Source organism: Neopsephotus bourkii, unplaced genomic scaffold, assembly GCF_033783945.1.
Source record: "Neopsephotus bourkii isolate Nb327-2 ecotype Australia unplaced genomic scaffold, CSIRO-AGI_Nbou_v1 NB_1373, whole genome shotgun sequence".
NCBI lineage: Eukaryota > Metazoa > Chordata > Aves > Psittaciformes > Psittacidae > Neopsephotus > Neopsephotus bourkii.
In genome coordinates, this window is record NW_026901852.1 from 5871893 (window position 1) to 5884182 (window position 12290).

At 50.1% G+C, this 12290-nt stretch overlaps 1 long non-coding RNA gene and 1 other non-coding gene across 2 annotated transcripts in view; one reads left to right on the forward strand and one right to left on the reverse strand.

Moving 5' to 3' along the window:
• LOC133219723 (uncharacterized) overlaps positions 1 to 12290 on the forward strand; it is a 35731-nt gene that overhangs the window by 18328 nt on the left and 5113 nt on the right. The window contains exon 3 of the long non-coding RNA XR_009727493.1: positions 4090 to 4327. This is a non-coding gene — a long non-coding RNA (uncharacterized LOC133219723). The remainder of the gene's footprint in view (positions 1 to 4089; positions 4328 to 12290) is intronic.
• Positions 8511 to 8597, reverse strand: TRNASTOP-UCA (transfer RNA opal suppressor (anticodon UCA)). Its single transcript has one exon. It is a non-coding gene; the product is annotated as a tRNA-Sec (tRNA).

A 12290-nucleotide genomic window follows, 5' to 3' on the forward strand; every position in this document is an offset into this window, starting at 1 on the left:
AGCAGTTCATTTGGCTGTGGCAAAGCCCAGTCTTATGGCTCCTGGACCCCTGAATTTTCTGTATGCTTAAAGACAGAAATCCTTCCTTTACCAGTTCCATGACGTGGCACTTGGTGACAATCAGGCACTTGCCTGAATGGTTTAATGAGCCCTCAAAAACTTCCTGTTGGATTTTCCCACCTTGTTTTCTGGCAGGCAGAAAATCCAACCCCTTGTAATGATTTTAGCTGTGACTGTAGGTACTGCAGCCTGGGTTTCTTACGCTGGGAAGATTTACCAAAATTGGTAAATAGTTTACCAATTCAGAGTAGGAATTGAGGTGATCTCATCGTGCAGCCTTCCTACCCATGCAGAAATGTATCTGCATGCCATAGTCCTTGTCTTGAACTGTCAGATCCTCCTTCACTTCCAGGGCAGCATCTGCACCACCAAGTCTCAGTGTCAGAGTCCAGTTTGCCACTGGCTGCTGATGTTTCTCTGCATGCAGGGAAGGGTCCTGCTCTTTACATGCTGGGGACTGCAAATGCTCTTTGCCACTGCTGTGAAAGGAACCCTGAATGTGTCCTGGACACTGTGCAGTGCCAGTCGGGCAGTTCTGGAAGGCTGCAGGTGCCTACCACAGGCTGCAGATACCAACAGAGATGTGTGGCCCACAGCTTGTGTGAGAAGAGCCCCTTTGCCCCTGCTGTCTGCAGTGTGTAACCCATAGCCCAGTCACTGTTGCCATGGACACACCGTTCACCCTGGGCCCCTGAATCCTCATCATTTCACTGAAAATCATATGATGCACCCAGCAGAGACAGGGGGTTTGCAGGCACCCACATGCTCCCGCAACCATCCTCTTTGTGCCATGGGTTCAGTGCTGAAGCCTGCTTGTAAGGCGCAGTGGCGTGACAGCCAGCGGGGATGGTTACAAACGTGGCTTTCTCCGGCTCTTCTTAACAAGACCTCCTCCTGCTGCTTGGAACAATGTGTTTTTACCACAACACGACATCTAGTTAAAAAAGAAAGCCGAGCACAATCCACCCAAACTTCAAAACTTCCCCCTTCCCTTCAACCACAGATTTTTCTCGTCAGGTTCAAATTATTTGCCAATGAGTGCTGGAAAAAGCCGTTGCTCTGGTTTGGGCTGTGTTTATTTGCTGCCCCAGATCAACAGAAGGTATTTCTGGGAAGTGAACATGGAGGGGCTGCAAGAAAACGACATTGGCCTGCAGTAAAATTAAGGCGAGCTTCTTTGGGAGCTAGTGATGGTGATTTCATACTGATCAACTGCAGCTCCTCGTTCCGGGCTGATGTGTTCGGGCTGCGTGCTGGTGAACTGAGAGCAGAACCCCAGAGGCCACAGGCAGTGGTACCCAGCCTTGGTGAGCAGAATGGCTGGGTCATCTCTCCACATGCCAGCCCATAGGTGAAGTGTGCTGGGAGGACAGCGAGGCAAACACTTGGTGCTTGTGCTTGCTCTTACTATTGATCTTGAAGGAGTCTGCTACATGTTTGCAAGGGAGCCAGGTAGTGGATGGATGTTGCACAGAACTTCAGTCTCCCAGTCTGTCAAGCTTGAAAGTTTTTCCAGCTTTTAATTTTGTCTAGAGTTTCTTTCTTAAGACTCCCCCCTTCTTCAAACAGAGCCTCAACTCTGGCTGGGCCCCAGAGATAGATACCAAATGGCGCTTTTTTCCCTTTCTTTTGCTCTTTCTTCCTTCTCGTGAAGCTGGCAGACTCTCCAAACACACATCCAACCAACGCACAGTGCATTCGAAAACAGGCCATCTGGCTGAGCACTCCTTGAGAATGAGAAGACAAGAAAAACAACCCTCTTGGAGCTGGCAGCCGAAAGGCAGGCAGCCCGTACGTGGACTTGATCTCGTGGTGCAATCCAAGAGCCATCCTATCCAAGGGCATTGCAAAAAAGCTCTTTCCTAATGAGCAGAATACGGCTGTCTCCAGAAGCGGCTCCAAGTCAACAATTTGAGTGGGATGCTGTAACTCTTCTCGCTGCACATGTGCTCATTAATTAAAGCCACTTTGGAAGATGCCCCTGACTCCCCCGCCGGGGCTGCCAGCCTACCCTGCCCAAATCCTGCTTGCTGCTTTGCAGCCCCCTGCAGGGCAGGGACAGGACCATCAGCATCCAGCTCTTGACCACAGGAACGGACCCGTTGCGTCACCCGTGCGCAGCTGCGTAGGCACTCGAGCACTGGAAGGAAGTTGCGCTCCATTTGCTCTGCTGTCGTCCTGCTCCCCTCTGAGTTTGGTAAGGGCCAGAGTGCTCCAGGCACAGAACCACTCCGGGCAGGTCAGCAAGCGACGGGGATGGAAGTGAGCTGAGCAACCCAATATCGCAATTCTTGGCTGTTTTTCTGGTGATTAAGGACTGCGTTCACAAAACGAGGATGGCTGAGATGAATGCAGAGCTATTAGTGGCCAACAGTAGAGCAGGGAGCACTCGGTGGAACTGGGAGAAAACAAGTTTAAAACAGATTAAAGAAATCACATCACGTTAAGTAGAGAACTTCTGGAAGATGCTGGCTACTGAGGCAGACAGCATCAGCAGGCTCAAAGTGGGATCAGACAAATTCACAGACAACAGGTCTGTAAATGGACACTAAAGAGGTGTCCAGGGGCAAGAGGCACCATCTAACATCCCTATCCAACAAAGGCAAATGCTAAGGAAACACAAGGGAGAGGTCCATGTGCTCTGCCTGGGTAGCCTCTCACCTTGCCCCAGTTGGGAGCAGAGTGGTGCATGGGGAGTACCACTGCTCTGCCCCACAAGAGCTGTTCTTCAGTGTTATTGGCAGATCCAGTCCCTGTGCCAGCCTGATCTGAGGGCCGTATGAACAGATTGTTGCTTCCTTAAATTACCAGAAGGAAGCTAGAATCGGATTTTTCTTGGAAAGCTGGATTTGTGGAACATGTTTCCTGAATGTTAACAGTCACAAGCCCTAGCTTAATTTGTTTGCCCTCCCAGTTGTTACATTTCACACAGGGACAGGGTGATTCGTTTGACCCTTTGTCTCCTTACTTGGACTCTCCTTGTTTCTGCATCTGCCCCTTTAGCACCAACAGGAGCACAGACATCTCAGCCTTTGGCAAGTCATATAGCTACACCCCAGCTATGTGTGTATGGGTTTCCAATGGCTAGTTACAGCTCTTCACGTCTGGATGGCTACTTTTAGGGTATCTATCTGCTGTGGCTTCTTGCATGCAGTTGTGTTTCCAAGGTGAGGGATGAAAGCTCTTGATCTTCTGACTTTATTAACTCAAAAGTAGAGTTCTGCAAGTGAAAAATTGGTTACTTACCTTGAAAAATGATGGCAAAGGACATACAGCACCAATGCAGGTCCTTGGGAGCTCTGTGTTTCTTGTCACTGCATTACCAGAGCCATTTAGTGCCTCTTCCCTTTATCAATATGCAACTTAGTTGTCCCCAGCTGATAAAGGTGAGGTCTAAAACTGAGATTTTGCACCATTATTTCTAAACCCACTGCTTTATAAGCTTTAATCATGATGGGGAGATGTTCTTAAACAGAAAAGGAAATAAAACACAGAGATTTGATGGCGCCAAATACGCCTCTTCTTTGGCACTGATTTAATTCAACCACAGGTGGCTAGTTCAGAAAAGCCTGGAGGTGACAGGGACAGAGACCTGTGCTAGATCTGGGCAATGTGCAGCAGTGCAATTGCTAGATTATAGCAGAGAGAAGCTAAAGAATAACTGATTCAGTGTGCAAAAAAAATGGGGGAAGAGGTGCAACAGATTAGAAGGGACCTCTGGGTCATTGAATCTACTCTGCTGTCGTATCCCACAACTGAGAAAGAAATGTGTTCAAACAGGTTTTATTCCCATTGTTCCTCTTTGGAGGCTATTCTGAACTTCCCTCTGCTGTTGTTTTGAAAGCTTCTGTTAGCTTGAAGCCTGAATTTCTGTATGACCAGGGTATGCCCGTTTTCAGATCTTTCCTTTTTTAAACTCTAACCTGCTATTAGCCACATTTAGTAAAAGTTTGAGGGCAGAACTCATCTCCTACAAATGTGAGTGCTCTGTTATGCTAACACTGTCCCTTTTTTACTTTTAACTTACAGGAAAGCAGAGGGATGTGCAAAGACGAGATGAAACAGATGTTCCAGGTCTACATTACAATTCAGACAGACATCTAAATCAGCTGAAGACATCAGAACAAAGTGCTTTGTAAGTGTTTCTGTGCTGTCTATTAGTCAAGGAATATTTACAGGCAATGCACCTAGCAGTACATATTTTTTCCTTCACAGCCTTTAATGTGATCTTGTGACAGGTAGATTCCCTTCAGGAATGTGCTCTGAGGTCTGAGGCAAGTGCAATGTCTCCAGAGACCAGGTCCCAAACTTGCTTGAGATGTTTGCAGTGTTGTCAAAGGCAGAATATCAGGTTATATTCTCCTGATACTGAGAATACCAAGCGAGTATCATTTGTGCTGTGGGAGTATCATTTGTGCCTTATATTCCAATCAAATCAATTAAGTTTTCTTCAGGTCATTTCCAGAATTAGATGTAGAGAAAGTCCAAACCATCACCAGTGGAAAGGATGCCAGCTGGAACACTTGCCTAGTAAAAAAAATGGGGCTTGAGAGAACAGATATTTTCACAGAAGGTGTTCACTGTCCTTCAAATAAACCCAAAAGCCTTAAAAGCAAAAGAGATTTGATTGTTGGCATTTTGGGGATTATTCTCCTCCCTTTCCCCCCAGCACTTTCCAATGGAAAATATTCAGGGTTTGGGTTTTCAGCCCTTTGCTAAAATGTCAACATTTTCCAAAGGGTAAAGGAGGGGAAAAGAGAAGAAGAGAAAAACATGTTCTGACCAGCTCCAGTCAGAGCCAAAATGGCTCAGTCCTGGCTCTGGTCAGGGAAGTTATGCTGGAGGGGAGAAAATGGGAGTGTCTTGGTTCCCCGCACAGCCTGGCTGGGCTGAGGGCTGCGTATCACGATCCATTTGCATGAGTCATTCTGGTCGACATTTCGCCAGGGGAGAATGTGTAGTGGCTTTTAAGCCCTTCAGGTCAATATGTGAGCTGCAAACACTGCCTTGCTGCTTGCCATGGCCACTTCTGTCAGCTCTCTGCACGTGTGTGGGATGCACTCAGGTACACTCTGTGCAAGTCCTCCAGTGTTTCCATGACGTCTTTAACACACAGAGATAACAGCAACACCTGGCACCTATCCAGACCTGAGAATTCAGCTCTTCCCCGCTCATAAGAGAAAGGAGAACAAGAGTATATGCCTGTGAACATACATGATTGTCTGGGCTGTCCACCCAGGTGCCACTGTCTTGTGCTGTGCAATGACTGGAATTTAGCCTTGGAAGCTCCAGCCAGCTATGGACAGGCTGGCCCTAGGTGGGGAGGTATGCTGGAAGAGCCAACATAAAGGCTGCTCAACTACCCATGACCATGCATGCGCTACCCTGCTTCTTGGGGAGCGGAGTGCTTTGGTTCCCCAATACATTGCTGGTTCTCAGCATCCAGAAGGGTGTTGCAGCACTTGGACACCTTCAAGTCCGAAGCAGACAAGGGCCATCTCTGCTTTTTCTAGGTGTCTCCCACAGCTGCACCGAGGGAGCTGGTAGAGTGATGTGTACCCAGACTAGGTCTTTGTCCCCCTCTAGTGACTCTACTGCAAAAGAAGTTTTCCAAGTCCTACTCCCTCCAAGCAAGATGATCATTATTTTAGGCCAGGATATTGAATGGTTTCCTTTCTGAAGGCCAGTAGGACACCTGAGCACCACTGCCAGGTCATACATTTATACACACTCAAACATTGTCCTTTACCAATGTAAACAGTAATTAGGAGCTTGACTTTCTGCTTCAATGGGCCACGTGTGCCTGCTTTCCTCCCATAGAGGACGGCAGGCACAGGCTTCACATGGCAGCCCATGCCCAGTCCTCCAGGAGAGCCAGCGAGGGCCACCGTTACCAGTGTAAAAGCACATGCTCCCAAGCTCTTGAAACCAAACACTTGCTGAGTCACAGCCCAGTCACCCTTAGCACTCAGTGAGTCGTGTCAGCCATCTGTCACCAGCACATCCTCCTCACCCCGCCGTGACTCCATGGGGAAAACAACAGGAGGCAGATTACGTTTGCTGAGGAGCCAGGATCTCGTGCGTCTTGGCTCTGAGTAACCCCTGGCTTGCCTTCTAACCAGTGGTGAAGCCTTTGGCTCCTCTTAGCTTGGCCCTTTGTCAGGGAAGAAAGTGACATTCAGGTTCAAACGCTGAAAGCTTTGCCTGACTAATGAGTGACTCCAAACAAAGCCAACTTGGGCAAGACATGGATAGCATTGTCCTAAATGTCCCTCCTACAGGCAGATCATCTACATGGGACTCCGCACTGGTGCTCTTCTCCAGCTAGTGATTAAAGAGTAGCACCAAAATAGAGGGTGCCCTGTTTCCTAAGCCTTCTCCCACCTACGGTGTCTGCTAAAGGCTGCAAGAGCAGCCTTGTGGTGTCTCCTGTCCTGATGAAACCCCATGTTTCCCTACATTCAGCCACGTCCTAAAGGGCACGCGGCCCCAAAGGACGGGACCACTTCCTGCTGTCTGCCTGCAGATGAGGCACTGCCCAGGTACGTGAGCCAGCCGGGGTGTGTGAGCAGCTCGGAGCAGGGATTCACACTGGATTTCACAAACCTAGCCCTCCATGCTGCTTACCACAACAACCTCCCCTGCCACGGTGCCCCAGCCTCCTGTCTCATGCGCTTGAAAGTCTGTTTTCCCCATGAACTCCCTGCGGGACAGTATCACCCACCCCAGCAATCTGACCATCCTACTTTATCCTAAGGCGATGAAAGAGTGCGGAGTGGATGTGGCCTTCTTATTCTGGAGGGAGAAAACTGAACTCAATGCCAGGCACAGATCCCAGGCTGTATAGTTCAAATCGCGCTCAGAGCACATAATTCCCATTTGTGTTTGTGTGCACGCAGGGCAAGGGTGGGGGGTTGGTGAGGGGGGGTGAATATAAGAATGTAATTGTCATAATTTAATCCAAAACTACTTCTTGGAAGAGAAAAAACCCCAGGCTGACACAAAACAGCATGTTCAGTTATAAACACCACATGAAAGAGCCGTATTATGTTCGATTTGGTAACTGACATCCAACGTTAACGTTCTCAGCTGCCCACTACTGGGCAAAGGCCTTTCCAGTGCTCCCCCCCCCGCCACAAACAAAAGCCCCCAGCCAAGCTGCGGTGCAGATACCAGTTTCTGAGGCCGCAGAGAAATTCCACATAGAAAGTTCATTACGGGCAGAGGAGGCTGGCTGGTAGACGGAGCGGCACGGAGCACACAGATAGCCATCTGGGGCTTGGAGCACTCCCTGCTGCGCTGGGGAGAGCGCAAGCACGTCCCCTACAAGGCTGTAAAAACCCTGGATTGAGCCACAGAGGGGTTTTCCCCTGAGATTTCCCATAATGGAGCAGTGTATTCCCGGGCAGCAGGCCTTGCTGGCACTAGGGCTACTCCTCTTGCATTGAATGGGGCGATCTGTGGGCTGGAAGCAGCAGCGGCCATCAGGAGGGGTGTCAGGGCCCTCGCTGCCCTTCCCTTCTCTTCCCGGTGCTTCCCTGAGTGAGTCATTGATGTATAGGAAGCACAGTCATTCCAGCTTACCTCCCCAGGGATGCTTACCTACTTAACTCCGATGGCAGTTCCGATCCCAAAAGGCACCCAGGAACACCGGGGACCCGGTGTTTCACTCAGTATTCCTCCCTTCCCTCCGGGGGATTCACCAGGCAGAACCACCCTTCCTGCCTGTGGGATCAGGAGGTGCCAAGGAAATGCCCTTCCAATCCTCACTGTCCCCTGCAGTGGGGCTGGTTGGGTCTCATCCTAGCTAGAGGCTCCACGAATCATCTGCTGGAGCCACCGCAATAGGGTGTCACAAAATAAATGCCTTCTGCTTGAAGAATATGGTTTTTGGCTTCACGCTAACCTTTATTTTTTGTGGGGCTGGGTGACATTATTAGCACCCGTGCTTGCTGCTGTAGTGAAGCATCTTTGTTGTAGTGTGGGTGGGAGATGGGTTATCATCAATATGGAGCAGATCTAGAGAATGACTTCTGTTATTTACTTCTCTTTTTGTTCTTGTAGGATGCGTGACACCATAACGAAGACCTGCTTAGCAGAATCCAATTAAAACCCAAATGTCCCCCAGGCACCCTTGGGTGATTTCTCTTCCCTCATCTGTGCCAGCACACTGCCACTTCATCAGTCCAGTCCTGTGCTCTGAGGGGATGGCAATAACAAATGGAAGGGAAATAACGCTTGTTTGCCAGCTCGGTGGAAGATGAGTGGTCGGGACTTGTGCCCCAGGAGGTGTTCCTTAGGGCCAGTGTCCCTGCACCGTGACAAAGGATAACGCTGCAGTGGAAGATGTATTCCCGAGTATGCATTCGGGCTATGCCGGATGCTGGAGCCCTACCGACCCTGGGGCATAAAAGGTGTTTGGGAGCTGCTGGTTTTCCGGCGGCTCGGCTCGCCCGAAAGGTGGAATTGAACCACTCTGTCGCTAGACAGCTACAGGTTTGAAGCCTGCACCCCAGACCACTGAGGGTCATCCGGGCAATTTGCGCATTGCGAACGCTCCATACATAAAGCCTCGTCCTTTTGTCACCCCTAGGACAGGGCGAGGGAGGCTCTGCCTGTGGACCGCTCCTGCCGCCCGTTCCCGCTTCGTAGCCCCACGGTGCCCGGTAGCGCCTGCTGGAGGAGAGCGGAGGCCGCAGCCGGTTGCGGAGCCTGCTGCGGGACCAGAACCGCCCGGGCGTCTATGCAAATCTACGGGCGGTGATTGGCTGAGCCCGCGAGCGGGGCGGGGCGGTGATGCGGTGACTCACGGCGCTTCCCAGAAGGAGCGGGGCTACGGCAGCGTCCCGCACCCGTCCCGCACCCATCCTGCGCCCGTCCCGCACCCGTCCCGCACCCATCCCGCTCCTGGCCACCGCGGTGCGGGCCCGGGCGCGGTGCAGGCTCCAGAGCCTGGTCCCCGCGGACACCCGTGTGCCGTCCGACCCCTGGGGCTCCGGTGCGTTAGGCCGGTGTGAGATGTTGGTTAAGGGTGCGTCGCAACCGGTTAGTTAAAAGCATAAAGACAGAGGACAGGCAGGGCTCGGCAGGGGGGAGCAGAGCACTGGCTCTTTCTGGGCAGTATCTTTTTTGGATGCAGTGGCTATTGCAAGATCCTCTGGAGGATGTGAATCTCCCCTGAGAACCTCACAGAACAATAATATCCTCTGGGAGGAAATTCCTGCCTGGCCCCCAGCTGAGGATCAACTTATGACCCAAAGGATGAGGATTGAAAACACTTGTAATTTTATCCGAGCGAGTGTAACTATAGAGGCTATTTTCATAAACGTCTCAACCCTTGAAAAATTACTCACTTATTTGCCTCGAGAGATTCCTCTGAAGTGGAGCCATTTCTGCAAATGCATGTGGTTTCCAGTGATTTTTAATTAGATGATTCTTTTTTGGAGTAAGCAACAAATAAAACCCTAGGTCCATTCCCCCTCTTGCTCACCCCGGGGAAGATGAGGCTCAAAACTGGTCCTCAGTGGAGCAGCACCAGCATCAGACTGGTATGGAACAGAACGAGGGCCTGAGCCCAAAGCTGGGAGCAGTTTTGTGGATGTCAGCAAAAGAAAATGAAAAATACTCTGTGCGGCAGTGCCATTCCTGCTCCCATCCAGGAATGCCGCTGGGCACAGCTTGGCTTTAGAGTGGATCTCCAAGGCACGAAGCTTGGAACTGAAGCAGCTCTGGTATCACCTAGCCTGCTGACTCCCCAGCCTGGGCATGAGCGTACCTGAGGCCTTACTGTTGGTAGCAAACAGCTTTTCGTCAGCTTCAGTCTGTGTTTGTTAGGGCACGTTTTCCAACCCAGAGACAGGGTTTTTATCAGAAGGAGCTGTTTCAGTGCCTGCCAGTGCCAGGCTGGGGTTTTTCTCCCCTTCCTTGCTTTGTAAGAGCTGTGTTCCCTCATGCACTCCTCTCTCTTTACCTGGTACCCATCCCAGGAGTAGGTGGAGCAGCCTAGCAAGTTTCTTTGGTGCATGGAAGTACACGGGGTGAGGGACCATGGGGGAGGAGGCGCAGCACAGTTAGTCATGGGGAGGAAGAGGTTAGTGTGGGGGGGTGAGGAAATCAGGTGGCCCCAGCAATCCCTCAGGCTTTCAGCCAAGCCCATCCTGACGTCTGCTGGGAGAGGCACGTCAGCTCGGAGATATGCTCCTTTGGCCTAGCAGCATGTGACCTGGCTGACTGATTCGGGCCAAGCAAGAATGGCTGCCAGGGGTCGGAGGAGACATTCTGCACTCCTCTACTTCATCTTCAAGGCTCGGCTTGAACAGCACTTTCACTTTCTCTTTGCTTTCCTTCCCTTTCTAGCATCTACCTTCTCTGGATCTCTTCCCTCTCTGCACTTCAGGGGAAGGCGTCCCAGTGTGACAGTGCTGCGTTCATCTTCCCTCTCTTGTCCTCTGGGATTTCAGAGCAGACATGTCTCTTTCCTGTCTTGTGACCAATCTCTGTGCTCTCCAGAAAAAGACTATGCCAAGCACTCAAGTCCAAATTCAAAATAATAACTAGGCAAAACACTCCAGCCAAGAAGCCAAAGGATCCTGAAACTTCCCTTATTCTGCAGTAAAGGGACATGCGGAGATAATGAATGCAGCTGTTTCTAAAGATCAAGCAGTGGAGGAAGGTGCCTGAGAGGGTCAGCAGCAGCATAGGAAATGATGCCGGACCTCAGAGTTGATGGGGAAGTGGTAACAAAGAAGTGTTGAGACTTTTCTTGCTGACCGGATGCTGGTCTGTGTAGGTTCAGGTCCGCTTCTGGAGCGGAAGCTGTGCTGGCCACCAACTTCCCCAGCAGGGGTTGGAAATAACATTTCCAGGGCTCCTTGTGTCTGGTTTATAAAGGCCTTTATCACCTCTGACCAGGAGGGACTGCGGATGAGTGGCTGCATCTGACAGAGGTGACGGTCTCCATCTATGAGGAAGGGCCACAGGGGGCAGGTTTCTTATGACTGGATTTATAAGGCTACCCAAACTAGAAGTAGGATTTTCAAAGGGTGTAAGTAACTGAACAGACCTGTTGATTGGAAAGACTCCTCAGCATTCCTTAAAACCCCATAAGCACTCGGCTCCATCTTCAGCCCAGGCATCCTTGAAAACCCTGACCCTTTGCCATTAAAAGTATAGAGCAAATTCAGTTTATCGGATTAATGATGGAAAATCTCGCTCTCCTTGGTAAAACTCTTAATTAAAGCATTTCTTAGTGTCTTTGGACCTGATTCTCCACCTTATGCAGACAACTACACTATGCCAAATGGCTGCAGAGCACTGCCAATTTAGGTTTGATTCAATGCCCATTCAAGTTAATAGAAATCCTCCCACGGAAATCAATGGGATTTGGTTCAGGCCCCAAACTCAATGGGAAATCTGGATTTGGCAGTATTTTATGCCTGCACTGCACCAGTATAAGCAAATATTCAAGGTACAAAGCCTTGGAGAATTGGGAAGGGGCTTTATGAGGGACTTGTGAGGCAAACTGTAGCTTAGGCTATTTAAGCAATTCGCAGTGCCTAAGCATGTATGGTGAGAGAGCCTTAAATCAGTCTGAACTTCTCCCATTATGTTTTATAGCGCGCTTACCACCTAACAACACACTCCTGGTTGGGTTTTTTTTGGTCCCAGGCTGACAGAACACACAAGCATCTACACTGCTTGGTTCCTACTTCTTTTAACCACCAGACCCTGATTTGTGTCAGAGAAGATAAGCCTTGATCCCTACTGTATTAAACTAATTATTTGGAGTAAGGTGGGGGATGAGAAGGGCTGTTATTCTTAGCAGCAGCAATGAAATTTCAGCAGCTGGTGACGTCAGTGCGAAAATGTCAGTGTGAAACAGGCTGGAACAAATTAAGAGTGCGGTGTCGTCACTGTGAGAGCCAGCCTGCCCTCCGGAGGGACTGTGGTTGGATGCTGCAGATGCAGCTCAGGAGATAGGGGGACAAAAGCTTGTGGGAGCTTCTCAGAAGCCTCCAAAACAGCAGCAGCAATCATCTCAGTACCAGAAAGGTCAAAGAAGATGCTGTGTGAAATTCCCTGCCCACCTTATGGTGTGAGTTAACAGCAAGGGAAGGGCTGTGTCTACAAAACAGATTCCAGGAACTAGTATAGAACGAAACCCCATAAAATAAAATTGGGCATCTTCGAGTCACCTAACAAGCAGGGCTAACTCCATCTCTGATGTCACT